This window comes from Anabrus simplex, chromosome 1 (genome assembly GCF_040414725.1).
Source record: "Anabrus simplex isolate iqAnaSimp1 chromosome 1, ASM4041472v1, whole genome shotgun sequence".
Lineage (NCBI taxonomy): Eukaryota > Metazoa > Arthropoda > Insecta > Orthoptera > Tettigoniidae > Anabrus > Anabrus simplex.
Genome location: NC_090265.1, coordinates 1,795,472,457 through 1,795,495,419, shown reverse-complemented (window position 1 = coordinate 1,795,495,419; position 22,963 = coordinate 1,795,472,457). Strand labels below are relative to the sequence as shown.

The 22,963-nt window shown below is 50.1% G+C and overlaps 39 non-coding genes across 39 annotated transcripts; all 39 read right to left on the bottom strand.

Annotated features, from left to right (window-relative positions):
- Positions 1 to 340: 340 nt before the first annotated feature.
- Positions 341 to 413, bottom strand: TRNAA-AGC (transfer RNA alanine (anticodon AGC)). Its single transcript has one exon. It is a non-coding gene; the product is annotated as a tRNA-Ala (tRNA).
- Positions 414 to 920: 507 nt separating this feature from the next.
- Positions 921 to 993, bottom strand: TRNAA-AGC (transfer RNA alanine (anticodon AGC)). Its single transcript has one exon. It is a non-coding gene; the product is annotated as a tRNA-Ala (tRNA).
- A 72-nt stretch (positions 994 to 1,065) lies between these two features.
- TRNAA-AGC (transfer RNA alanine (anticodon AGC)) lies at positions 1,066 to 1,138 on the bottom strand. Its single transcript has one exon. It is a non-coding gene; the product is annotated as a tRNA-Ala (tRNA).
- Positions 1,139 to 1,357: 219 nt separating this feature from the next.
- On the bottom strand, positions 1,358 to 1,430 carry TRNAA-AGC (transfer RNA alanine (anticodon AGC)). Its single transcript has one exon. It is a non-coding gene; the product is annotated as a tRNA-Ala (tRNA).
- Positions 1,431 to 1,645: 215 nt separating this feature from the next.
- On the bottom strand, positions 1,646 to 1,718 carry TRNAA-AGC (transfer RNA alanine (anticodon AGC)). Its single transcript has one exon. It is a non-coding gene; the product is annotated as a tRNA-Ala (tRNA).
- Positions 1,719 to 1,790: 72 nt separating this feature from the next.
- On the bottom strand, positions 1,791 to 1,863 carry TRNAA-AGC (transfer RNA alanine (anticodon AGC)). The gene has a single exon. It is a non-coding gene; the product is annotated as a tRNA-Ala (tRNA).
- Positions 1,864 to 2,515: 652 nt separating this feature from the next.
- Positions 2,516 to 2,588, bottom strand: TRNAA-AGC (transfer RNA alanine (anticodon AGC)). The gene has a single exon. It is a non-coding gene; the product is annotated as a tRNA-Ala (tRNA).
- A 215-nt stretch (positions 2,589 to 2,803) lies between these two features.
- On the bottom strand, positions 2,804 to 2,876 carry TRNAA-AGC (transfer RNA threonine (anticodon AGU)). Its single transcript has one exon. It is a non-coding gene; the product is annotated as a tRNA-Ala (tRNA).
- Positions 2,877 to 2,948: 72 nt separating this feature from the next.
- Positions 2,949 to 3,021, bottom strand: TRNAA-AGC (transfer RNA alanine (anticodon AGC)). Its single transcript has one exon. It is a non-coding gene; the product is annotated as a tRNA-Ala (tRNA).
- Positions 3,022 to 3,093: 72 nt separating this feature from the next.
- TRNAA-AGC (transfer RNA alanine (anticodon AGC)) lies at positions 3,094 to 3,166 on the bottom strand. The gene has a single exon. It is a non-coding gene; the product is annotated as a tRNA-Ala (tRNA).
- A 647-nt stretch (positions 3,167 to 3,813) lies between these two features.
- Positions 3,814 to 3,886, bottom strand: TRNAA-AGC (transfer RNA alanine (anticodon AGC)). The gene has a single exon. It is a non-coding gene; the product is annotated as a tRNA-Ala (tRNA).
- A 72-nt stretch (positions 3,887 to 3,958) lies between these two features.
- Positions 3,959 to 4,031, bottom strand: TRNAA-AGC (transfer RNA alanine (anticodon AGC)). The gene has a single exon. It is a non-coding gene; the product is annotated as a tRNA-Ala (tRNA).
- A 649-nt stretch (positions 4,032 to 4,680) lies between these two features.
- TRNAA-AGC (transfer RNA alanine (anticodon UGC)) lies at positions 4,681 to 4,753 on the bottom strand. The gene has a single exon. It is a non-coding gene; the product is annotated as a tRNA-Ala (tRNA).
- Positions 4,754 to 5,405: 652 nt separating this feature from the next.
- TRNAA-AGC (transfer RNA alanine (anticodon AGC)) lies at positions 5,406 to 5,478 on the bottom strand. Its single transcript has one exon. It is a non-coding gene; the product is annotated as a tRNA-Ala (tRNA).
- A 217-nt stretch (positions 5,479 to 5,695) lies between these two features.
- On the bottom strand, positions 5,696 to 5,768 carry TRNAA-AGC (transfer RNA alanine (anticodon AGC)). The gene has a single exon. It is a non-coding gene; the product is annotated as a tRNA-Ala (tRNA).
- A 215-nt stretch (positions 5,769 to 5,983) lies between these two features.
- On the bottom strand, positions 5,984 to 6,056 carry TRNAA-AGC (transfer RNA alanine (anticodon AGC)). The gene has a single exon. It is a non-coding gene; the product is annotated as a tRNA-Ala (tRNA).
- Positions 6,057 to 6,416: 360 nt separating this feature from the next.
- Positions 6,417 to 6,489, bottom strand: TRNAA-AGC (transfer RNA alanine (anticodon AGC)). Its single transcript has one exon. It is a non-coding gene; the product is annotated as a tRNA-Ala (tRNA).
- Positions 6,490 to 6,704: 215 nt separating this feature from the next.
- On the bottom strand, positions 6,705 to 6,777 carry TRNAA-AGC (transfer RNA alanine (anticodon AGC)). The gene has a single exon. It is a non-coding gene; the product is annotated as a tRNA-Ala (tRNA).
- A 362-nt stretch (positions 6,778 to 7,139) lies between these two features.
- Positions 7,140 to 7,212, bottom strand: TRNAA-AGC (transfer RNA alanine (anticodon AGC)). Its single transcript has one exon. It is a non-coding gene; the product is annotated as a tRNA-Ala (tRNA).
- A 360-nt stretch (positions 7,213 to 7,572) lies between these two features.
- TRNAA-AGC (transfer RNA alanine (anticodon AGC)) lies at positions 7,573 to 7,645 on the bottom strand. Its single transcript has one exon. It is a non-coding gene; the product is annotated as a tRNA-Ala (tRNA).
- Positions 7,646 to 8,873: 1,228 nt separating this feature from the next.
- On the bottom strand, positions 8,874 to 8,946 carry TRNAA-AGC (transfer RNA alanine (anticodon AGC)). Its single transcript has one exon. It is a non-coding gene; the product is annotated as a tRNA-Ala (tRNA).
- A 72-nt stretch (positions 8,947 to 9,018) lies between these two features.
- On the bottom strand, positions 9,019 to 9,091 carry TRNAA-AGC (transfer RNA alanine (anticodon AGC)). Its single transcript has one exon. It is a non-coding gene; the product is annotated as a tRNA-Ala (tRNA).
- Positions 9,092 to 10,177: 1,086 nt separating this feature from the next.
- TRNAA-AGC (transfer RNA alanine (anticodon AGC)) lies at positions 10,178 to 10,250 on the bottom strand. Its single transcript has one exon. It is a non-coding gene; the product is annotated as a tRNA-Ala (tRNA).
- Positions 10,251 to 10,322: 72 nt separating this feature from the next.
- Positions 10,323 to 10,395, bottom strand: TRNAA-AGC (transfer RNA alanine (anticodon AGC)). Its single transcript has one exon. It is a non-coding gene; the product is annotated as a tRNA-Ala (tRNA).
- Positions 10,396 to 10,612: 217 nt separating this feature from the next.
- TRNAA-AGC (transfer RNA alanine (anticodon AGC)) lies at positions 10,613 to 10,685 on the bottom strand. The gene has a single exon. It is a non-coding gene; the product is annotated as a tRNA-Ala (tRNA).
- Positions 10,686 to 10,900: 215 nt separating this feature from the next.
- On the bottom strand, positions 10,901 to 10,973 carry TRNAA-AGC (transfer RNA alanine (anticodon AGC)). The gene has a single exon. It is a non-coding gene; the product is annotated as a tRNA-Ala (tRNA).
- A 72-nt stretch (positions 10,974 to 11,045) lies between these two features.
- Positions 11,046 to 11,118, bottom strand: TRNAA-AGC (transfer RNA threonine (anticodon AGU)). Its single transcript has one exon. It is a non-coding gene; the product is annotated as a tRNA-Ala (tRNA).
- A 649-nt stretch (positions 11,119 to 11,767) lies between these two features.
- Positions 11,768 to 11,839, bottom strand: TRNAA-AGC (transfer RNA alanine (anticodon AGC)). The gene has a single exon. It is a non-coding gene; the product is annotated as a tRNA-Ala (tRNA).
- Positions 11,840 to 15,568: 3,729 nt separating this feature from the next.
- TRNAA-AGC (transfer RNA alanine (anticodon AGC)) lies at positions 15,569 to 15,641 on the bottom strand. Its single transcript has one exon. It is a non-coding gene; the product is annotated as a tRNA-Ala (tRNA).
- Positions 15,642 to 15,856: 215 nt separating this feature from the next.
- Positions 15,857 to 15,929, bottom strand: TRNAA-AGC (transfer RNA alanine (anticodon AGC)). Its single transcript has one exon. It is a non-coding gene; the product is annotated as a tRNA-Ala (tRNA).
- A 940-nt stretch (positions 15,930 to 16,869) lies between these two features.
- On the bottom strand, positions 16,870 to 16,942 carry TRNAA-AGC (transfer RNA alanine (anticodon AGC)). The gene has a single exon. It is a non-coding gene; the product is annotated as a tRNA-Ala (tRNA).
- Positions 16,943 to 17,594: 652 nt separating this feature from the next.
- Positions 17,595 to 17,667, bottom strand: TRNAA-AGC (transfer RNA alanine (anticodon AGC)). The gene has a single exon. It is a non-coding gene; the product is annotated as a tRNA-Ala (tRNA).
- A 72-nt stretch (positions 17,668 to 17,739) lies between these two features.
- TRNAA-AGC (transfer RNA alanine (anticodon AGC)) lies at positions 17,740 to 17,812 on the bottom strand. Its single transcript has one exon. It is a non-coding gene; the product is annotated as a tRNA-Ala (tRNA).
- A 72-nt stretch (positions 17,813 to 17,884) lies between these two features.
- Positions 17,885 to 17,957, bottom strand: TRNAA-AGC (transfer RNA alanine (anticodon AGC)). Its single transcript has one exon. It is a non-coding gene; the product is annotated as a tRNA-Ala (tRNA).
- A 1,664-nt stretch (positions 17,958 to 19,621) lies between these two features.
- Positions 19,622 to 19,694, bottom strand: TRNAA-AGC (transfer RNA alanine (anticodon AGC)). Its single transcript has one exon. It is a non-coding gene; the product is annotated as a tRNA-Ala (tRNA).
- A 942-nt stretch (positions 19,695 to 20,636) lies between these two features.
- Positions 20,637 to 20,709, bottom strand: TRNAA-AGC (transfer RNA alanine (anticodon AGC)). Its single transcript has one exon. It is a non-coding gene; the product is annotated as a tRNA-Ala (tRNA).
- Positions 20,710 to 21,796: 1,087 nt separating this feature from the next.
- On the bottom strand, positions 21,797 to 21,869 carry TRNAA-AGC (transfer RNA alanine (anticodon AGC)). The gene has a single exon. It is a non-coding gene; the product is annotated as a tRNA-Ala (tRNA).
- Positions 21,870 to 21,939: 70 nt separating this feature from the next.
- On the bottom strand, positions 21,940 to 22,012 carry TRNAA-AGC (transfer RNA alanine (anticodon AGC)). Its single transcript has one exon. It is a non-coding gene; the product is annotated as a tRNA-Ala (tRNA).
- Positions 22,013 to 22,376: 364 nt separating this feature from the next.
- Positions 22,377 to 22,449, bottom strand: TRNAA-AGC (transfer RNA alanine (anticodon AGC)). The gene has a single exon. It is a non-coding gene; the product is annotated as a tRNA-Ala (tRNA).
- Positions 22,450 to 22,963: the final 514 nt, after the last annotated feature.

Genomic DNA, 22,963 nt, shown 5'->3' with positions numbered 1-22,963 from the left:
CCGTACACAGCACGTTGTGTGTGTTCCGAACTGAAAGAGTGAATAAAAATTGGAGACGCCAGGTATCGATCCTGGTACCTCTCGCATGCTAAGCGAGCACCCTACCATCCGACCTACGTCCGATATGCAGCGAGGTTAGACTACTTCGTACACAGCACGTAGTGTGTGTTCCGAACTCAAAGAGTGAATTGATATTGGAGACGCCAGGTATCGATCCTGGTACTTCTAGCATGCTAAGCGAGTGCTCTACCATCAAAGCATCGTCCCCTATGCAGCGAGGTTAGACTACTCCGTAAACATCACGTACTGTGTGTTCCGAACTCAAGGAGTGAATAAAAATTGGAGACGCCAGGTATCGATCCTGGTACCTCTCGCATGCTATGCGAGCGCTCTACCAACTGAGCTACGTCCCCTATGCAGCGAGGTTAGACTACTCCATACACAGCACGTAGTGTGTGTTCCGAACTCAAAGAGTGAATAAAAATTATAGCCGCCAGATATCGATCCTGGTACCTCTCGCATGCTAAGCGAGCGCTCTACCAACTGAGCTACGTCCCCTATGCAGCGAGGTAAGACTACTCCGTACACAGCACGTAGTGTGTGTTCCGAACTGAAAGAGTGAATAAAAATTATTGTCGCCAGATATCGATCCTGGTACCTCTCGCATGCTAAGCGAGCGCTCTACCAACTGAGCTACGTCCCCTATGCAGCGAGGTAAGACTACTTCGTACACAGCACGTAGTGTGTGTTCCGAACTCAAAGAGTGAATTGATATTGGAGACGCCAGGTATCGATCCTGGTACTTCTAGCATGCTAAGCGAGTGCTCTACCATCAAAGCTTCGTCCCCTATGCAGCGAGGTTAGACTACTCCGTAAACATCACGTACTGTGTGTTCCGAACTCAAGGAGTGAATAAAAATTGGAGACGCCAGGTATCGATCCTGGTACCTCTCGCATGCTAAGCGAGCGCTCTACCATCTGAGCTACGGCCCCTATGCAGCGAGGTTACACCACTCAGTACACAGCACGTAGTGTGTGTACCGAACTCAAAGAGAGAATAGAAATTGGAGACGCCAGGTATCGATCCTGGTACCTCTCGCATGCTAAGCGAGCGCTCTACCATTTGAGCTACGTCCCCTATGCAGCGAAGTTACACTACTCAGTACACAGCACGTAGTGTTTTTGTTCCGAACTCAAAGGGTGAATAGAAATTGGAGACGCCAGGTATCGATCCTGGTACCTCTCGCATGCTAAGCGAGCGCTGTACCATCTGAGTTACGTCCCCTACGCAGCGAGGTTAGACTACTCCGTACACAGCACGTAGTGTGTGTTCCGAACTCAAAGAGTGAATAAGAATTGGAGACGCCAGGTATCGATCCTGGTACCTCTCGCATGCTAAGCGAGCGCTCTACCATCTGAGCTACGTCCCCTATGCAGCGAGGTCAGCACTCCGTGCACTGCACGTAGTGTGTGTCCCGAACTCAAAGATTGAATAAAAAAGCGAGTCGCCAGGTATCGATCCTGGTACCTCTCGCACGCAAAGCGAACGCTCTACCGTCTGAGCTACGTCCCCTATGCAGCGGGGTTAGACTAGTCCGTACACAGCACGTAGTGTGTGTTCCGAACTGAAAGAGTGAATAAGAATTGGAGACGCCAGGTATCGATCCTGGTACCTCTCGCATGCTAAGCGAGCGCTCTACCAACTGAGCTACGTCCCCTATGCAGCGAGGTTAGACTACTCCGTACACAGCACATAGTGTGTGTTCCGAACTCAAAGGGTGAATAGAAATTGGAGACGCCAGGTATCGATCCTGGTACCTCTCGCATGCTAAGCGAGCACTCTACCATCTGAGCTACGCCCCCTACGCAGCGAGATTAGACTACTCCGTACACAGCAAGTTGTGTGTGTTCCGAACTGAAAGAGTGAATAAAAATTGGAGACGCCAGGTATCGATCGTAGTACCTCTCGCATGCTAAACGAGCACCCTACCATCCGACCTACGTCCCCTATGCAGCGAGGTTAGACTACTCCGTACACAGCACGTAGTGTGTGTTCCGAACTCAAAGGGTGAATAAAAGTTATAGTCGCCAGATATCGATCCTGGTACCTCTCGCACGCAAAGCGAGCGCTCTACCATCCGACCTACGTCCCCTATGCAGCGAGGGTAGGCTACTCCGTACACAGCACGTAGTGTGTGTTCCGAACTCAAAGAGTGAATAAAAATTGGAGGCGCCAGGTATCGATCCTGGTAACTCTCGCATGCTAAGCGAGCGCTCTACCATCTGAGCTACGCCCCACGCGCAGCGAGTTTACACTACTCAGTACACAGCACGTAGTGTGAGTTCCGAACTGAAAGAGTGAATAGAAATTGGAGACGCGAGGTATCGATCCTGGTACCTCTCGCACGCAAAGCGAGCGCTCTACCATCCGACCTACGTCCCCTATGCAGCGAGGGTAGGCTACTCCGTACACAGCACGTAGTGTGTGTTCCGAACTCAAAGAGTGAATAAGAATTGGAGACGCCAGGTATCGATCCTGGTACCTCTCGCATGCTAAGCGAGCGCTCTACCATCTGAGCTACGCCCCCTATACCGCGAGGTTAGACATCTCCGTACACAGCACGTAGTGTGTTTTCCGAACTGAAAGAGTGAATAAAAATTGGAGACGCCTTGTATCGATCCTGGTACCTCTCGCATGCTAAGCGAGCGCTCTACCAACTGAGCTACGTCCCCTATGCAGCGAGGTCAGCACTCCGTACACAGCACGTAGTGTGTGTCCCGAATTCAAAGATTGAATGAAAATTGGAGTCGCCAGGTATCGATCCTGGCACCTCTCGCATGCTAAGCGAGCGCTCTACCATCTGAGCTACGTCCCCTATGAATCGAGGTTAGACTACTTCGTACACAGCACGTAGTGTGTGTTCCGAACTCAAAGAGTGAATAAGAATTGGAGACGCCAGGTATCGATCCTGGTACCTCTCGCATGCTAAGCGAGCGCTCTACCATCTGAGCTACGTCCCCTATGCAGCGAGGTTAGACTACTCCGTACACAGCGCGTAGTGTGTGTTCCGAACTGAAAGAGTGAATAAGAATCGGAGACGCCAGGTATCGATCCTGGTACCTCTCGCATGCTAAGCGAGCGCTCTACTAACTGAGCTACGTCCCCTATGCAGCGAGGTCAGCACTCCGTACACAGCACGTAGTGTGTGTCCCGAACTCAAAGATTGAATAAAAATTGGACTCGCCAGGTATCGATCCTGGTACCTCTCGCACGCAAAGCGAGCGCTCTACCGTCTGAGCTAAGACCCCCATGCAGCGAGGTTAGACTACTTCGTACACAGCACGTAGTGTGTGTTCCGAACTCAAAGAGTGAATTGATATTGGAGACGCCATGTATCGATCCTGGTACTTCTAGCATGCTAAGCGAGCGCTCTACCATCAAAGCTTCGTCCCTATGCAGCGAGGTTAGACTACTCCGTAAACAGCACGTACTGTGTGTTCCGAACTCAGAGAGTGAATAAAAATTGGAGACGGCAGGTATCGATCTTGGTACCTCTCGCATGCTAAGCGAGCGCTGTACCATCTGAGCTACGTCCCCTATGCAGCGAGGTTAGGACTCCGTACACAGCACGTAGTGTGTGTCCCGAACTCAAAGATTGAATAAAAATTGGAGTCGCCAGGTATCGATCCCGGTACCTCTCGCATGCTAAGCGAGCACCCTACCATCCGAGCTACGTCCCCTATGCAGCGAGGTTAGACTACTCCGTACACAGCACGTAGTGTGTGTTCCGAACTGAAAGAATGAATATGATTTGGAGACGCCAGGTATCGATCCTGGTACCTCTCGCATGCTAAGCGAGCGCTCTACCAACTGAGCTACGTCCCCTATGCAGCGAGGTTAGACTACTCCATACACAGCACATAGTGTGTGTTCCGAACTCAAAGAGTGAATAAGAATTGGAGACGCCAGGTATCGATCCTGGTACCTCTCGCATGCTAAGCGAGCGCTCTACCATCTGAGCTACGCTCCCTGCGCAGCTAGATTAGACTACTCCGTACACAGCACGTTGTGTGTGTCCGAACTGAAAGAGTGAATAAAAATTGGAGACGCCAGCTATCGATCGTAGTACCTCTCGCATGCTAAACGAGCACCCTACCATCCGACCTACGTCCCCTATGCAGCGAGGTTAGACTACTCCGTACACAGCACGTAGTGTGTGTTCCGAACTCAAAGAGTGAATAAAAATTATAGTCGCCAGATATCGATACTGGTACCTCTCGCATGCTAAGCGAGCGCTCTACCAACTGAGCTACGTCCCCTATGCAGCGAGGTCAGCACTCCGTACACAGCACGTAGTGTGTGTTCCGAACTGAAAGAGTGAATAAGTATTGGAGACGCCAGGTATCGATCGTGGTACCTCTCGCATGCTAAGCGAGCACCCTACCATCCGACCTACCTCCGATATGCAGCGAGGTTAGACTACTTCGTACACAGCACGTAGTGTGTGTTCCGAACTCAAAGAGTGAATTTATATTGGAGACGCCAGGTACCGATCCTGGTACTTCTAGCATGCTAAGCGAGCGCTCTACCATCAAAGCTTCGTCCCCTATGCAGCGAGGTTAGACTACTCCGTAAACAGCACGTACTGTGTGTTCCGAACTCAAAGAGTGAATGAAAATTGGAGACGCCAGGTATCGATCCTGGTACCTCTCGCATGCTGAGCGAGCGCTCTACCATCTGAGCTACGTCCCCTATGCAGCGAGGACAGCACTCCGTACACAGCACGTATTTTGTGTCCCGAACTCAAAGATTGAATAAAAATTGGAGTCGCCCGGTATCGATCCTGGTACCTCTCGCATGCTAAGCGAGCGCTCTACCAACTGAGCTACGTCCCCTATGCAGCGAAGTTAGACTACTCCGTACACAGCACGTAGTGTGTGTTCCGAACTCAAAGATTGAATAAAAATTACAGTCGCCAGGTATCGATCCTTGTACCTCTCGCATGCTAAGCGAGCGCTCTACCAACTGAGCTACGTCCCCTATGCAGCGATGATAGACTACTCCGTACACAGCACGTAGTGTGTGTTCCGAACTGAAAGAGAGTGAATAAAAATTGGAGACGCCAGGTATCGATCCTGGTACCTCTCGCTTGCTAAGCGAGCGCTCTACGAACTGAGCTACGTCCCGTATGCAGCGAGGTTAGACTACTCCGTACACAGCACGTAGTGTGTGTTCCGAACTGAAAGATGGAATAAAAATTATAGTCGCCAGATTTCGACCCTGGTACCTCTCGCATGCTAAGCGAGCGCTCTACCAACTGAGCTACGTCCCCTATGCAGCGAGGTTACACTACTCAGTACACAGCACGTAGTGTGTGTTCCGAACTCAAAGGGTGAATAGAAATTGGAGACGCCAGGTATTGATCCTGGTACCTCTCGCATGCTAAGCGAGCGCTCTACCATTTGAGCTACGTCCCCTATGCAGCGAGGTTACACTACTCAGTACACAGCACGTAGTGTGTGTTCCGAACTCAAAGGGTGAATAAAAATTGGAGTCGCCAGGTAACGATCCTGGTACCTACCGCATGCTAAGCGAGCGCTCTACCATCTGAGTTACGTCCCCTACGCAGCGAGGTTAGACTACTCCGTACACAGCATGTAGTGTGCGTTCCGAACTCAAAGAGTGAACAAGAATTGGAGACGCCAGGTATCGATCCTGGTACCTCTCGCATGCTAAGCGAGCGCTCTACCATCTGAGCTACGTCCCCTATGCAGCGAGGTCAGCACTCAGTACACAGCACGTAGTGTGTGTTCCGAACTGAAAGAGTGAATAAAAATTATAGTCGCCAGATTTCGACCCTGGTACCTCTCGCATGCTAAGCGAGCGCTCTACCATCTGAGCTACGGCCCCTATGCAGCGAGGTTACACCACTCAGTACACAGCACGTAGTGTGTGTACCGAACTCAAAGAGAGAATAGAAATTGGAGACGCCAGGTATCGATCCTGGTACCTCTCGCATGCTAAGCGAGCGATCTACCATCTGAGCTACGTCCCCTATGCAGCGAAGTTACACTACTCAGTACACAGCACGTAGTGTGTGTTCCGAACTCAAAGGGTGAATAGAAATTGGAGACGCCACGTATCGATCCTGGTACCTCTCGCATGCTAAGCGAGCGCTGTACCATCTGAGCTACGTCCCCTATGCAGCGAGGTCAGCACTCAGTACACAGCACGTAGTGTGTGTCCCGAACTCAAAGGGTGAATAAAAATTGGAGTCGCCAGGTAACGATCCTGGTACCTATCGCAAGCTAAGCGAGCGCTCTACCATCTGAGTTACGTCCCCTACGCAGCGAGGTTAGACTACTCCGTACACAGCATGTAGTGTGTGTTCCGAACTCAAAGAGTGAACAAGAATTGGAGACGCCAGGTATCGATCCTGGTACCTCTCGCATGCTAAGCGAGCGCTCTACCATCTGAGCTACGTCCCCTATGCAGCGAGGTCAGCACTCAGTACACAGCACGTAGTGTGTGTCCCGAACTCAAAGATTGAATAAAAATTGGAGTCGCCAGGTATCGATCCTGGTACCTCTCGCACGCAAGGCGAGCGCTCTACTGTCTGAGCTACGTCCCCTATGCAGCGAGGTTTGACTACTCCGTACACAGCACGTAGTGTGTGTTCCGAACTGAAAGAGTGAATATGATTTGGAGACGCCAGGTATCGATCCTGGTACCTCTCGCATGCTAAGCGAGCGCTCTACCAACTGAGCTACGCTCCCTGCGCAGCTAGATTACACTACTCCGTACACAGCACGTTGTGTGTGTTCCGAACTGAAAGAGTGAATAAAAATTGGAGACGCCAGGTATCGATCCTGGTACCTCTCGCATGCTAAGCGAGCACCCTACCATCCGACCTACGTCCGATATGCAGCGAGGTTAGACTACTTCGCACACAGCACGTAGTGTGTGTTCCGAACTCAAAGAGTGAATTGATATTGGAGACGCCAGGTATCGATCCTGGTACTTCTAGCATGCTAAGCGAGCGCTCTACCATCAAAGCTTCGTCCCCTATGCACCGAGGTTAGACTACTCCGTAAACAGCACGTTCTGTGTGTTCCGAACTCAAAGAGTGAATGAAAATTGGAGACGCCAGGTATCGATCCTGGTACCTCTCGCATGCTAAGCGAGCGCTTTGCCATCTGAGCTACGTCCCCTATGCAGCGAGGTCAGCACTCCGTACACAGCACGTAGTGTGTGTCCCGAACTCAAAGATTGAATAAAAATTGGAGTCGCCATGTATCGATCCTGGTACCTCTCGCATGCTAAGCAAGCACCCTACCATCCGAGCTACGTCCCCTATGCAGCGAGGTTAGACTACTCCGTACACAGCACGTAGTGTGTGTTCCGAACTCAAAGAGTGAATAAAAATTACAGTCGCCAGATATCGATCCCGGTACCTCTCGCATGCTAAGCGAGCTCTCTACCAACTGAGCTACGTCCCCTATGCAGCGAGGTTAGACTACTCCGTACACAGCACGTAGTGTGTGTTCCGAACTGAAAGAGTGAATAAAAATTGGAGACGCCAGGTATCGATCCTGGTACCTCTCGCATGCTAAGCGAGCGCTCTACCAACTGAGCTACGTCCCCTATGCAGCGAGGTTAGACTACTCCGTACTAGGCACGTAGTGTGTGTTCCGAACTGAAAGAGTGAATAAAAGTTATAGTCGCCAGATTTCGACCCTGGTACCTCTCGCATGCTAAGCGAGCACCCTACCATCCGAGCTACGTCCCCTATGCAGCGAGGTTAGACTACTCAGTACACAGCACGTAGTGTGTGTACCGAACTCAAAGAGAGAATAGAAATTGGAGACGCCAGGTATCGATCCTGGTACCTCTCGCATGCTAAGCGAGCACCCTACCATCCGAGCTACGTCCCCTATGCAGCGAGGTTAGACTACTCAGTACACAGCACGTAGTGTGTGTACCGAACTCAAAGAGAGAATAGAAATTGGAGACGCCAGGTATCGATCCTGGTACCTCTCGCATGCTAAGCGAGCGCTCTACCATCTGAGTTACGTACCCGACGCAGCGAGGTTAGAGTACTCCGTACACAGCTCGTAGTGTGTGTTCCGAACTCAAAGAGTGAATAAGAATTGGAGACGCCAGGTATCGATCCTGGTACCTCTCGCATGCTAAGCGAGCGCTCTACTATCTGAGCTACGTCCTCTATGCAGCGAGCTCAGCACTCCGTACACAGCACGTAGTGTGTGTCCCGAACTCAAAGATTGAATAAAAATACGAGTCGCCAGGTATAAATCCTGGTACCTCTCGCACGCAAAGCGAGCGCTCTACCGTCTGAGCTACGTCCCGTATGCAGCGAGGTTAGACTACTCCGTACACAGCACGTAGTGTGTGTTCCGGACTGAAAGAGTGAATAAAAACTGGAGACGCAAGGTATCGATTGTAGTACCTCTCGCATGCTAAACGAGCACCCTACCATCCGACCTACGTCCCCTATGCAGCGAGGTTAGACTACTCCGTACACAGCACGTAGTGTGTGTTCCGAACTCAAAGGGTGAATAAAAATTATAGTCGCCAGATATCGATCCTGGTACTTCTCGCATGCTAAGCGAGCGCTCTACCAACTGAGCTACGTCCCCTATGCAGCGAGGTCAGCACTCCGTACACAGCACGTAGTGTGTGTCCCGAACTCAAAGATTGAATAAAAATTGGAGTCGCCAGGTATAAATCCTGGTACCTCTCGCACGCAAAGGGAGCGCTCTACCGTCTGAGCTACGTCCCCTATGCAGCGAGGTTAGACTACTCCGTACACAGCACGTAGTGTGTGTTCCGAACTGAAAGAGTGAATAAGAATTGGAGACGCCAGGTATCGATCCTGGTACCTCTCGCATGCTATGCGAGCGCTCTACCAACTGAGCTACGTCCCCTATGCAGCGAGGTTAGACTACTCCATACACAGCACATAGTGTGTGTTCCGAACTCAAAGGGTGAATAAAAATTGGAGACGCCAGGTATCGATCCTGGTACCTCTCGCATGCTAAGCGAGCGCTCTACCATCTGAGCTACGCCCCCTGCGCAGCTAGGTTAGACTACTCCGTACACAGCACGTTGTGTGTGTTCCGAACTGAAAGAGTGAAAAAAATTGGAGACGCCAGGTATCGATCCTGGTACCGCTCGCATGCTAAACGAGCACCCTACCATCCGACCTACGTCCGATATGCAGCGAGGTTAGACTACTCCGTACACAGCACGTTGTGTGTGTTCCGAACTGAAAGAGTGAATAAAAATTGGAGACGCCAGGTATCGATCCTGGTACCTCTCGCATGCTAAGCGAGCACCCTACCATCCGACCTACGTCCGATATGCAGCGAGGTTAGACTACTTCGTACACAGCACGTAGTGTGTGTTCCGAACTCAAAGAGTGAATTGATATTGGAGACGCCAGGTATCGATCCTGGTACTTCTAGCATGCTAAGCGAGTGCTCTACCATCAAAGCATCGTCCCCTATGCAGCGAGGTTAGACTACTCCGTAAACATCACGTACTGTGTGTTCCGAACTCAAGGAGTGAATAAAAATTGGAGACGCCAGGTATCGATCGTGGTACCTCTCGCATGCTATGCGAGCGCTCTACCAACTGAGCTACGTCCCCTATGCAGCGAGGTTAGACTACTCCATACACAGCACGTAGTGTGTGTTCCGAACTCAAAGAGTGAATAAAAATTATAGCCGCCAGATATCGATCCTGGTACCTCTCGCATGCTAAGCGAGCGCTCTACCAACTGAGCTACGTCCCCTATGCAGCGAGGTAAGACTACTCCGTACACAGCACGTAGTGTGTGTTCCGAACTGAAAGAGTGAATAAAAATTATAGTCGCCAGATATCGATCCTGGTACCTCTCGCATGCTAAGCGAGCGCTCTACCAACTGAGCTACGTCCCCTATGCAGCGAGGTAAGACTACTTCGTACACAGCACGTAGTGTGTGTTCCGAACTCAAAGAGTGAATTGATATTGGAGACGCCAGGTATCGATCCTGGTACTTCTAGCATGCTAAGCGAGTGCTCTACCATCAAAGCTTCGTCCCCTATGCAGCGAGGTTAGACTACTCCGTAAACATCACGTACTGTGTGTTCCGAACTCAAGGAGTGAATAAAAATTGGAGACGCCAGGTATCGATCCTGGTACCTCTCGCATGCTAAGCGAGCGCTCTACCATCTGAGCTACGGCCCCTATGCAGCGAGGTTACACCACTCAGTACACAGCACGTAGTGTGTGTACCGAACTCAAAGAGAGAATAGAAATTGGAGACGCCAGGTATCGATCCTGGTACCTCTCGCATGCTAAGCGAGCGCTCTACCATCTGAGCTACGTCCCCTATGCAGCGAAGTTACACTACTCAGTACACAGCACGTAGTGTTTGTTCCGAACTCAAAGGGTGAATAGAAATTGGAGACGCCAGGTATCGATCCTGGTACCTCTCGCATGCTAAGCGAGCGCTGTACCATCTGAGTTACGTCCCCTACGCAGCGAGGTTAGACTACTCCGTACACAGCACGTAGTGTGTGTTCCGAACTCAAAGAGTGAATAAGAATTGGAGACGCCAGGTATCGATCCTGGTACCTCTCGCGTGCTAAGCGAGCGCTCTACCATCTGAGCTACGTCCCCTATGCAGCGAGGTCAGCACTCCGTGCACAGCACGTAGTGTGTGCTCCGAACTGAAAGATTGAATAAAAAAGCGAGTCGCCAGGTATCGATCCTGGTACCTCTCGCACGCAAAGCGAACGCTCTACCGTCTGAGCTACTTCCCCTATGCAGCGGGGTTAGACTAGTCCGTACACAGCACGTAGTGTGTGTTCCGAACTGAAAGAGTGAATAAGAATTGGAGACGCCAGGTATCGATCCTGGTACCTCTCGCATGCTAAGCGAGCGCTCTACCAACTGAGCTACGTCCCCTATGCAGCGAGGTTAGACTACTCCGTACACAGCACATAGTGTGTGTTCCGAACTCAAAGGGTGCATAGAAATTGGAGACGCCAGGTATCGATCCTGGTACCTCTCGCATGCTAAGCGAGCACTCTACCATCTGAGCTACGCCCCCTACGCAGCGAGATTAGACTACTCCGTACACAGCAAGTTGTGTGTGTTCCGAACTGAAAGAGTGAATAAAAATTGGAGACGCCAGGTATCGATCGTAGTACCTCTCGCATGCTAAACGAGCACCCTACCATCCGACCTACGTCCCCTATGCAGCGAGGTTAGACTACTCCGTACACAGCACGTAGTGTGTGTTCCGAACTCAAAGGGTGAATAAAAGTTATAGTCGCCAGATATCGATCCTGGTACCTCTCACATGCTAAGCGAGCGCTCTACCAACTGAGCTACGTCCCCTGTGCAGCGATGTCAGCACTCCGTACACAGCACGTAGTGTGTGTCCCGAACTCAAAGATTGAATAAAATTGGAGTCGCCAGTTATCGATCCTGGTACCTCTCGCACGCAAAGCGAGCGCTCTACCATCCGACCTACGTCCCCTATGCAGCGAGGGTAGGCTACTCCGTACACAGCACGTAGTGTGTGTTCCGAACTCAAAGAGTGAATAAAAATTGGAGGCGCCAGGTATCGATCCTGGTAACTCTCGCATGCTAAGCGAGCGCTCTACCATCTGAGCTACGCCCCATGCGCAGCGAGTTTACACTACTCAGTACACAGCACGTAGTGTGAGTTCCGAACTGAAAGAGTGAATAAGAATTGGAGACGCCAGGTATCGATCCTGGTACCTCTCGCATGCTAAGCGAGCGCTCTACCATCTGAGCTACGCCCCATGCGCAGCGAGTTTACACTACTCAGTACACAGCACGTAGTGTGAGTTCCGAACTGAAAGAGTGAATAAGAATTGGAGACGCCAGGTATTACACCCTACCGGGCGTCGAATGGATGACCCACGCATAAGAATGCCTCCACGTAACGGGGTAAACACCCACGGATGAGATTGGATTGAAGAGCGGGTCGAATTGCTTAACGAGCTTCGAACCGCTCCCCTTCCTACTTTCTGTGCCGGCCCGGCAGCCTGAGCACTTGGGGAAGTGGTACGTTCAAAGAAAAACAAAAACAACAAATCCTTAAGATGGAGCCTTATGTCTATAATATGAAAGTAGGATCTCTGGGTTCAAATGCCTATTGGATACTGCTTAACACTGCTACAAATGACAAGAATCATAAAATAGGGGTTACGAATGCGAATTTATTCAAATATGACCATTAAAAAAAAGTTGACACAGCTCTATACAATGACTCTCCACATATGGGAGGAAAAGAAAATCATAATCACTTTAAAAATACGAATCGCCCATGGGCGTCGCCTGCATAACGGCATGATTGAGGTTTTGCGACTTGCTATCGTTCATTTGTCCTCATTAATTCATACCGTTCATGAAATTTGTACATTATTCTGTCTATCACACCGTGAGATGATCTGATGTCCCTATACACAAATATTACTAGCTGTTCTAAGCACGAACATAACCGGGGCCTACACTACATAATATCATATTAAAAGACACATTTGCATAATGCACAAACAAACACAAATACCATTTTTGCTAAACCCCGGACTACTCATCTATCACCAAGACCACACAATGTGCACATAGGTTCTGTTTGAACTCAAAAATATGTGCACATCATTACGAAACATACACAAAACATATGGATATATACACTTCATGCACACCGGAGAACCCTTCCTAGAAAAGAAAACAGCATGGTTATCACAGTCTCCGGCCCAAAGCGCAAGCTTGGAAGCAGCTCGCTCAAGGGCGCCGTCATCATCCGGCGTCGAACTGGCAGACTCCCGACCGAGAGGTACTGTGGGTTTCTGTAGATACCGAGAATAGCTACAATCTCATCTCGCCGGATATCTGGGGGAATCCCTACTCATTTATTAAATACCCTTTTAAAAGAAGTTACCGTGATATTATCATTATACAAGTATTCTTAGCTGAGCCATTTAAACCAACCGAGGGGAGCGCGAGGTTGACCCAGGGCTCCAAGTTAGTCTTAACACAATGGTTTAAAGGGATCCCTCTGTCGCGAGGGCGAGAGCCAGTCATTCACAACAGAAGGAAGGCCGGCCATTCACTTCGCACGGCCGTTCTGATTCTTCTCTCGCTCACACGTCTACCCTCTCATCTCGGGGACACACATATCCACAGCCCGCTTCATTTGTTTATTCATATCATTATGGAATTCCCATGAAATACTCTTTTTATTCACTCCCTTCTCATTATTATCACTGAGACTGTGGGCACGATCACTTCTCAATCATCTCATCGTAAGTTCCTATTCGGCCCTTCCACTACGCCTCATACCGCGTATCTTCTTCCCTTGGGCCTGTGGCTCTCATGGCTCCTCGTCCATACCACATGACTACACTTATATTTAAACCTTCTGGCCAAAGATTAGGGACTCATGCCCCTGGGTCTTACCCCGGCTATAGATAAAAAAAATACACTCCAAACCATTATGGCCCATTAATCAAAAATCACGGGAGACTTGCACATGGTCCCTCACACCTATCTAGATCACACAGTATGTACCTCTCCCGGTCGGGATTTTCTTCATTCTTGATGTACATGCACGGATTATATCTGTAAGCTAGGCATGCATTATCTGACTGACCCATGAGTTTCCCTGGCATATCCGACAACCACGTGGGACAGTGACTACCAACATTTCGACAATTTCCCTGCTTGCCAGCACTATGTTTCCAACCGCCCCTACGGGAAACTCAAATATTCTCCTAACCTTGTTCCCATATTTGCTAGGACATTCTACATTAAAAATATAACCCTCACGATAAGCTAACCATTAAGAAAGAAATATGAGTCGTCCGGGAATTCAGCTCCCTTAAATTTTACTTCAACATTATAAAATCAATAAAATTTCCATATAGGACATGCATTAACTTACAACATTTTGATATTTACAAAAGAACGCTAATCCTATCCCCGGGTTATGTCATGCTTAGAAATTAAATTTGGACATCACTCATCTGTTTGGTGGCCGTTGATTCTTCCGCCACGGGAGACCCATGGTGAAGTTCTTAGTACTCCATGACCACTCGGTAGGTGGCGGGCGTGCAGTCCTTCATCCTTGGTCCATACAAGTCCGACATCATGGGGAACTCGTCACAGCTGAAATCTTACAGTAATCCAAGTGGGTAACACTTTTACACTCGTCACACGTCCTCTATTTCAGAGTTTACACCCGCGTTCACAGTAAGAATCGGGTGGCTCACGAGATTCGAGCCCCTGATTCAAAGTAACACGTTGGGTGATACCAAATTATGAATTTGACTGACTCATTAAAGCCGGCACTGTCTCAGCCGAATTCCAATACTTGTTTGCAAATTATGCCCGCGGGTTTTTACTAGTTTGACACGCAGCACAGGAACAATACCTAGGCTCGTTTGGCCTCCCGTTCACTTCACAAAGCGTGCTGGACACAATGGCGCTTTCAATACACGGTCAAGGGTTTCTGACTTAAACTGGGGCACCGCGGGATATAGTGTCCTCCTCACCGACCCGTAAAAGAACAACTGTCTCTACAATGGCCTGCCCGGCTTATATTATCTTACCCGCCGGAAGCTCGGGGGCGTCAACGTTCACGGTTCATTAAGAACAAGAGCTCCTTTCGTACCAAGAATTGACGATATTTGAATAGTGCATCTTGTAGCCCTCTGTCTCCTCTTTCATTTGAGCCTGGCGTGCTGGACCGACGATCAGCAGTTTTTATGTAATTTGCTTCCCGCCTTTGATTAATTCATAGCGTCCTCTGGGGGGTGGAGCTATCTCCTAAGCGCGATTCCTGGCGTGGGTGACGCCGCTGTATCCACATGTGTTAGCGATATGTTACATCTTGACAGCTGGTGACCTCATTTCTTCCCCTGCATAAGTTATTACATATTTTTAGTCTGGAGAACGCAGAAAATTCCGCTCTATTCAATGGTGTGTCTCGCATAATTTTCCTATGTCTGGATTAAAATATCATTCTATTGTTTACGCGCCAAAATCCGACGTTGGCACCCGTGACACGTGCATAAAAAACCGGAAGTTCCTTATGTTCGTTGGGAACTCTGGGAAGCTAAGCTCCACCTCGGGGCGTATCTGACTACTCCAGCATCGCGTCCCCTTCTATCTCTCTCTGCGAGTTGAGAGCGTATTTCCGCGGGGGCTTGGCTGTTGCTTTGTCTTTCCATTGTTCGCAGGCGCTCATTTCGCGGGTTCCGTTCTGGCCGGACGCCGCTCGATCCCCTTCGCCCAAACTGCTACCAATGACGCGACCTTTAGGAGTAATTTTAATGGAGTATAGAGGCCCATATCATTCCCATGGAGCTGTACAGGACACTGTACGGTTTCATCATCGATCCTGGTACCTCTCGCATGCTAAGCGAGCGCTCTACCATCTGAGCTACGGCCCCTATACAGCGAGTTTACACTACTCAGTACACAGCACGTAGTGTGAGTTCCGAACTGAAAGAGTGAATAAGAATTGGAGACGCCAGGTATCGATCCAGGTACCTCTCGCATGCTAAGCGAGCGCTCTACCAACTGAGCTACGTCCCCTATGCAGCGAGGTCAGCACTCCGTACACAGCACGTAGTGTGTGTCCCGAATTCAAAGATTGAATGAAAATTGGAGTCGCCAGGTATCGATCCTGGCACCTCCCGCATGCTAAGCGAGCGCTCTACCATCTGAGCTACGTCCCCTATGAATCGAGGTTAGACTACTCCGTACACAGCACGTAGTGTGTGTTCCGAACTCAAAGAGTGAATAAGAATTGGAGACGCCAGGTATCGATCCTGGTACCTCTCGCATGCTAAGCGAGCGCTCTACCATCTGAGCTACGTCCCCTATGCTGCGAGGTCAGCACTCCGTACACAGCACATAGTGTGTGTCCCGAACTCAAAGATTGAAAAAAAATTGGAGTCGCCATGTATCGATCCTGGTACCTCTCGCATGCTACGCGAGCACCCTACCATCCGAGCTACGTCCCCTATGCAGCGAGGTTAGACTACTTCGTACACAGCACGTTCTGTGTGTTCCGAACTCAAAGAGTGAATAAAAATTATAGTCGCCAGATATCGATCCTGGTACCTCTCGCATGCTAAGCGAGCGCTCTACCAACTGAGCTACGTCCCCAATGCAGCGAGGTTAGACTACTCCGTACACAGCACGTAGTGTGTGTTCCGAACTGAAAGAGTGAATAGAAATTGGAGACGCGAGGTATCGATCCGGGTACCTCTCGCATGCTAAGCGAGCGCTCTACCATCTGAGCAACGTCCCCTATGCAGCGTGGTTATACTACTCCGTACACAGCACGTAGTGTGTGTTCCGAACTCAAAGAGTGAATAAAAATTATAGTCGCCAGATATCGATCCTGGTACATCTCGCATGCTAAGCGAGCGCTCTACCAACTGAGCTACGTCCCCTATGCAGCGAGGTTAGACTACTCCGTACACAGCAAGTAGTGTGTGTGCCGAACTCAAAGAGAGAATAAAAATTATAGTCGCCAGATATCGATCCTGGTACCTCTCGCATGCTAAGCGGGCGCTCTACCATCTGAGCTACCTCCCCTACGAAGCGAGGTTAGACTACTCCGTACACAGCACTTAGTGAGTGTTCATAACTCAAAGAGTGAATAAAAAATGGAGACGCCTGGTATCGATCCTGGTACCTCTCGCATGCTAAGCGAGCGCTCTACCATCCGAGCTACATCCCCTACTCAGCGAGGTTAGACTACTCCGTACACAGCACGTAGTGTGTGTTCCGAACTCAAAGAGTGAATAAAAATTGGAGACGCCAGGTATCGATCCTGGTACTTCTCGCATGCTAAGCGAGCGCTCTACCATCTGAGCTACGTCCCCTAAGCAGCTAGGTTAGACTATTCCGTACACAGCACATAGAGTGTGTTCCGAACTGAAAGAGTGAATATAAATTGGAGAGGCCAGGAATCGATCCTGGTACCTCTTGCGTGCTAAGCGAGGGCTCTACCATCTGAGCTACATCCCCTCTGCAGCGAGGTTAGACTACTCCGTACACAGCACGTAGTGTGTGTTCCGAACTCAAGGAGCGAATAAAAATATGAGACGCCAGGTATCGATCCTGGTACCTCTCGCATGCTAAGCGAGCGCTCTACCATCTGAGCTACGTCACCTATGCAGCGAGGCTAGACTACTCCGTACACAGCACGTAGCGTGTGCTCCGAACTCAAAGAGTGAATAAAAATTACAGACGCCGGGTATCGTTCCTGGTACCTCTCGCATGCTAAGCGAGCGCTCTACCATCTGAGCTACGTCCCCTATGCAGCGAGGTTAGACTACTCCGTACACAGCACGTAGTGTGTGTTCGGAACTGAATGAGTGAATAAAAATTGGAGACGCCAGGTATCGATCCTGGTACCTCCCGCACGCAAAACGAGCGCTCTACCATCTGAGCTACGTCCCCTATGCAGCGAGGTTAGACTACTCCGTACTCAACTCGTAGTGTGTGTTCCGAACTGAAAGAGTGAATAAGAATTGGAGACGCCAGGTATCGATCCTGGTACCTCTCGCATGCTAAGCGAGCGCTCTACCAACTGAGCTACGTCTCCTATGCAGCGAGGTTAGACTACTCCGTACACAGCACATAGTGTGTGTCCCGAACTCAAAGTGTGAATAAAAATTGGGGACGCCAGGTATCGATCCTGGTACCTCTCGCATGCTAAGCGAGCGCTCTACCATCTGAGTTACGTCCCCTGCGCAGCGAGGTTAGACTACTCCGTACACAGCACGTAGGGTGTGTTCCGAACTCAAAGAGTGAATACAAATTGGAGACGCCAGGTATCGATCCTGGTACCTCTCGCATGCTAAGCGAGCGCTCTACCATCTGAGCTACGCCCCCTATGCAGCGAGGGTAGGCTAGTCCGTCCACAGCACGTAGTGTGTGTTCCGAACTCCAAGAGTGAATAAAAATTGGAGTCGCCAGGTATCGATCCTGGTACCTCTCGCACGCAAAGCGAGTGCTCTACCGTCTGAGCTACGTCCCCTATGCAGCGAGGTTAGACTACTCCGTACACAGCACGTAGTGTGTGTTCCGAACTGAAAGAGTGAATAAGAATTGGAGACGCCAGGTATCGATCCTGGTACCTCTCGCATGCTAAGCGAGCACCCTACCATTCGACCTACGTCGCCTATGCAGCGAGGTAGACTTCTTCGTACACAGCACGTAGTGTGTGTTCCGAACTCAAAGAGTGAATTGATATTGGAGACGCCAGGTATCAATCCTGGTACTTCTAGCATGCTAAGCGAGCGCTCTACCAACTGAGCTACGTCCCCAATGCAGCGAGGTTAGACTACTCCGTACACAGCACGTAGTGTGTGTTCCGAACTGAAAGAGTGAATAAAAATTATAGTCGCCAGATTTCGACCCTGGTACCTCTCGCATGCTAAGCGAGCGCTCTACCATCTGAGCTACGGCCCCTATGCAGCGAGGTTACACAATTCAGTACACAGCACGTAGTGTGTGTACCGAATTCAAAGAGAGAATAGAAATAGGAGACGCCAGGTATAGATCCTGGTACCTCTCGCATGCTAAGCGAGCGCTCTACCATCTCAGCTACGTCCCCTATGCAGCGAAGTTAGACTACTCAGTACACAGCACGTTGTGTGTGTTCCGAACTCAAAGGGTGAATAGAAATTGGAGACGCCACGTATCGATCCTGGTACCTCTCGCATGCTAAGCGAGCGCTGTACCATCTGAGCTACGTCCCCTATGCAGCGAGGTTACACTACTCAGTACACAGCACGTAGTGTGTGTTCCGAACTCAAAGGTTGAATAAAAATTGGAGTCGACAGGTAACGATCCTGGTACCTCTCGCATGCTAAGCGAGCGCTCTACCAACTGAGCTACGTCCCCTATGCAGCGAGGTTAGACTACTCCGTACACAGCACGTAGTGTGTGTTCCGAACTCAAAGGGTGAATAAAAGTTATAGTCGCCCGATATCGACCCTGGTACCTCTCGCATGCTAAGCGAGCGCTCTACCAACTGAGCTACGTCCCCTATGCAGCGAGGTTAGCTTACTCCGTACACAGCACGTTGTGTGTGTTCCGAACTGAAGGAGTGAATAAAAAGTTTGAGACGCCAGGTATCGATTGTAGTACCTCTCGCATGCTAAACGAGCACCCGACCATCCGACCTACGTCCCCTATGCAGGGAGGTTAGACTACTCCGTACACAGCACGTAGTGTGTGTTCCGAACTCAAAGGGTGAATAAAAATTATAGTCGCCCGAAATCGATCCTGGTACCTCTCGCATGCTAAGCGAGCGCTCTACCAACTGAGATACGTCCCCTATGCTGCGTGGTCAGCACTTCGTACACAGCATGTAGTGTGTGTCCCGAACTCAAAGATTGAATAAAATTGGAGTCGCCAGGTATCGATCCTGGTACCTCTCGCACGCAACGCGAGCGCTCTACCGTCTGAGCTATGTCCCCTATGCAGCGAGGTTAGACTACTCCGTACACAGCACGTAGTGTGTGTTCCGAACTGAAAGAGTGAATAAGAATCGGAGACGCGAGGTATCGATCCTGGCACCTCTCGCATGCTAAGCGAGCGCTCTACCAACTGAGCTACGTCCCCTACGCAGCGAGGTTAGACTACTCCGTACACAGCACGTAGTGTGTGTTCCGAACTGAAAGAGTGAATAGAAATTATAGTCGCCAGATTTCGACCCTGGTACCTGTCCCAAGCTAAGCGAGCGCTCTACCATCTGAGCTACGGCCCCTGTGCAGCGAGGATACACCACTCAGTACACAGCACGTAGTGTGTGTACCGAACTCAAAGAGAGAATAGAAATTGGAGACGCCAGGTATCGATCCTGGTACCTCTCGCATGCTAAGCGAGCGCTCTACCGTCTGAGCTAAGTCCCCTATGCAGCGAGGTTAGACTACTCCGTACACAGAACGTAGTGTGTGTTCCGAACTGAAAGAGTGAATAAGAATTGGAGACGCCAGGTATCGATCCTGGTACCTCTCGCATGCTAAGCGAGCACCCTACCATCCGACCTACGTCCCCTATGCAGCGAGGTTAGACTACTTCGTACACAGCACGTAGTGTGTGTTCCGAACTCAAAGAATGAATTGATATTGGAGACGCCAGGTATCGATCCTGGTACTTCTAGCATGCTAAGCGAGCGCTCTACCATCAAAGCTTCGTCCCCTATGCAGCGAGGTTATACTACTCCGTAAACAGCACGTACTGTGTGTTCCGAACTCAAGGAGTGAATAAAAATTGGAAACGCCAGGTATCGATCCTGTTACCTCTCGCATGCTAAGCGAGCGCTCTACCATGTGAGCTACGTCCCCTATGCAGCGAGGTTAGACTACTCCGTACACAGCACGTAGCGTGTGTTCCGAACTCAAAGAGTGAATAAAAATTGGAGACGCCGGGTATCGATCCTGGTACCTCTCGCACGCAACGCGAGCGCTCTACCGTCTGAGCTATGTCCCCTATGCAGCGAGGTTAGACTACTCCGTACACAGCACGTAGTGTGTGTTCCGAACTGAAAGAGTGAATAAGAATCGGAGACGCGAGGTATCGATCCTGGCACCTCTCGCATGCTAAGCGAGCGCTCTACCAACTGAGCTACGTCCCCTACGCAGCGAGGTTAGACTACTCCGTACACAGCACGTAGTGTGTGTTCCGAACTGAAAGAGTGAATAAAAATTATAGTCGCCAGATTTCGACCCTGGTACCTGTCGCAAGCTAAGCGAGCGCTCTACCATCTGAGCTACGGCCCCTGTGCAGCGAGGATACACCACTCAGTACACAGCACGTAGTGTGTGTACCGAACTCAAAGAGAGAATAGAAATTGGAGACGACAGGTATCGATCCTGGTACCTCTCGCATGCTAAGCGAGCGCTCTACCGTCTGAGCTAAGTCCCCTATGCAGCGAGGTTAGACTACTCCGTACACAGAACGTAGTGTGTGTTCCGAACTGAAAGAGTGAATAAGAATTGGAGACGCCAGGTATCGATCCGGGTACCTCTCGCATGCTAAGCGAGCACCCTACCATCCGACCTACGTCCCCTATGCAGCGAGGTTAGACTACTTCGTACACAGCACGTAGTGTGTGTTCCGAACTCAAAGAGTGAATTGATATTGGAGACGCCAGGTATCGATCCTGGTACTTCTAGCATGCTAAGCGAGCGCTCTACCATCAAAGCTTCGTCCCCTATGCAGCGAGGTTATACTACTCCGTAAACAGCACGTACTGTGTGTTCCGAACTCAAGGAGTGAATAAAAATTGGAAACGCCAGGTATCGATCCTGTTACCTCTCGCATGCTAAGCGAGCGCTCTACCATGTGAGCTACGTCCCCTATGCAGCGAGGTTAGACTACTCCGTACACAGCACGTAGCGTGTGTTCCGAACTCAAAGAGTGAATAAAAATTGGAGACGCCGGGTATCGATCCTGTTACCTCTAGCATGCTAAGCGAGCGCTCTACCATCTGAGCTACGTCCCCTAAGCAGCTAGGTTAGACTATGCCGCACACAGCACGTAGAGTGTGTTCAGAACTGAAAGAGTGAATATAAATTGGAGAGGTCAGGAATCGATCCTGGTACCTCATGCATGCTAAGCGAGGGCTCTACCATCTGAGCTACGTCCCCTATGCAGCGAGGTCAGACTTCTCCGTACACAGCACGTAGTGTGTGTCCCGAACTCAAAGATTGAATAAAAATTGGAGACACCAGGTATCAATCCTGGTACCTCTCGCATGCTAAGCGAGCGCTCTACCATCTGAGCTACGTCCCCTATGCAGCGAGGTCAGCACTCCGTACACAGCACATAGTGTGTGTCCCGAACTCAAAGATTGAATAAAAATTGGAGACACCAGGTATCAATCCTGGTACCTCTCGCATGCTAAGCGAGCGCTCTACCAACTGAGCTACGTCCCCTATGCAGCGAGGTTAGGCTACTCCGTACACAGCACGTAGTGTGTGTTCCCAACTCAAAGAGTGAATAAAAATTATAGTCGCCAGATATCGATCCTGTTACCTCTCGCATGCTAAGCGAGCGCTCTCCCAACTGAGCTACGTCCCCCCTATGCAGCGAGGTTAGACTACTCCGTACACAGCACGTAGTGTGTGTCACGAACTCAAAGATTGAATAAAAATTGGAGTCGCCAGGTATCGATCCTGGTACTTCTCGCACGCAAAGCGAGCGCTCTGCCGTCTGAGCTACGTCCCCTATGCAGCGAGGTTAGACTACTCCGTACTCAGCACGTAGTGTGTGTTCCGAACTGAAAGAGTGAATAAGAATTGGAGACGCCGGGTATCGATCCTGGTACCTCTCGCATGCTAAGCGAGCGCTCTACCAACTGAGCTACGCCTCCTATGCAGCGAGGTTAGACTACTCCGTACACAGCACATAGTGTGTGTCCCGAACTCAAAGGGTGAATAAAAATTAGAGACGCCAGGTATCGATCCTGGTACCTCTCGCATGCTAAGCGAGCGCTCTACCATCTGAGTTACGTCCCCTACGCAGCGAGGTTAGACTACTCCGTACACAGCACGTAGTGTGTGTCCCGAACTCAAAGGGTGAATAAAAATTGGAGACGCCAGGTATCGATCCTGGTACCTATCGCATGCTAAGCGAGCGCTCTACCATCTGAGCTACGCCCCCTGCGCAGCGAGATTAGACTACTCCGTACACAGCACGTTGTGTGTGTTCCGAACTGAAAGAGTGAATAAAAATTGGAGACGCCAGGTATCGATCGTAGTACCTCTCGCATGCTAAACGAGCACCCTACTATCCGACCTACGTCCCCTACGCAGCGAGGTTAGACTACTCCGTACACAGCACGTAGTGTGTGTTCCGAACTCAAAGAGTGAAAAAAATTATAGTCG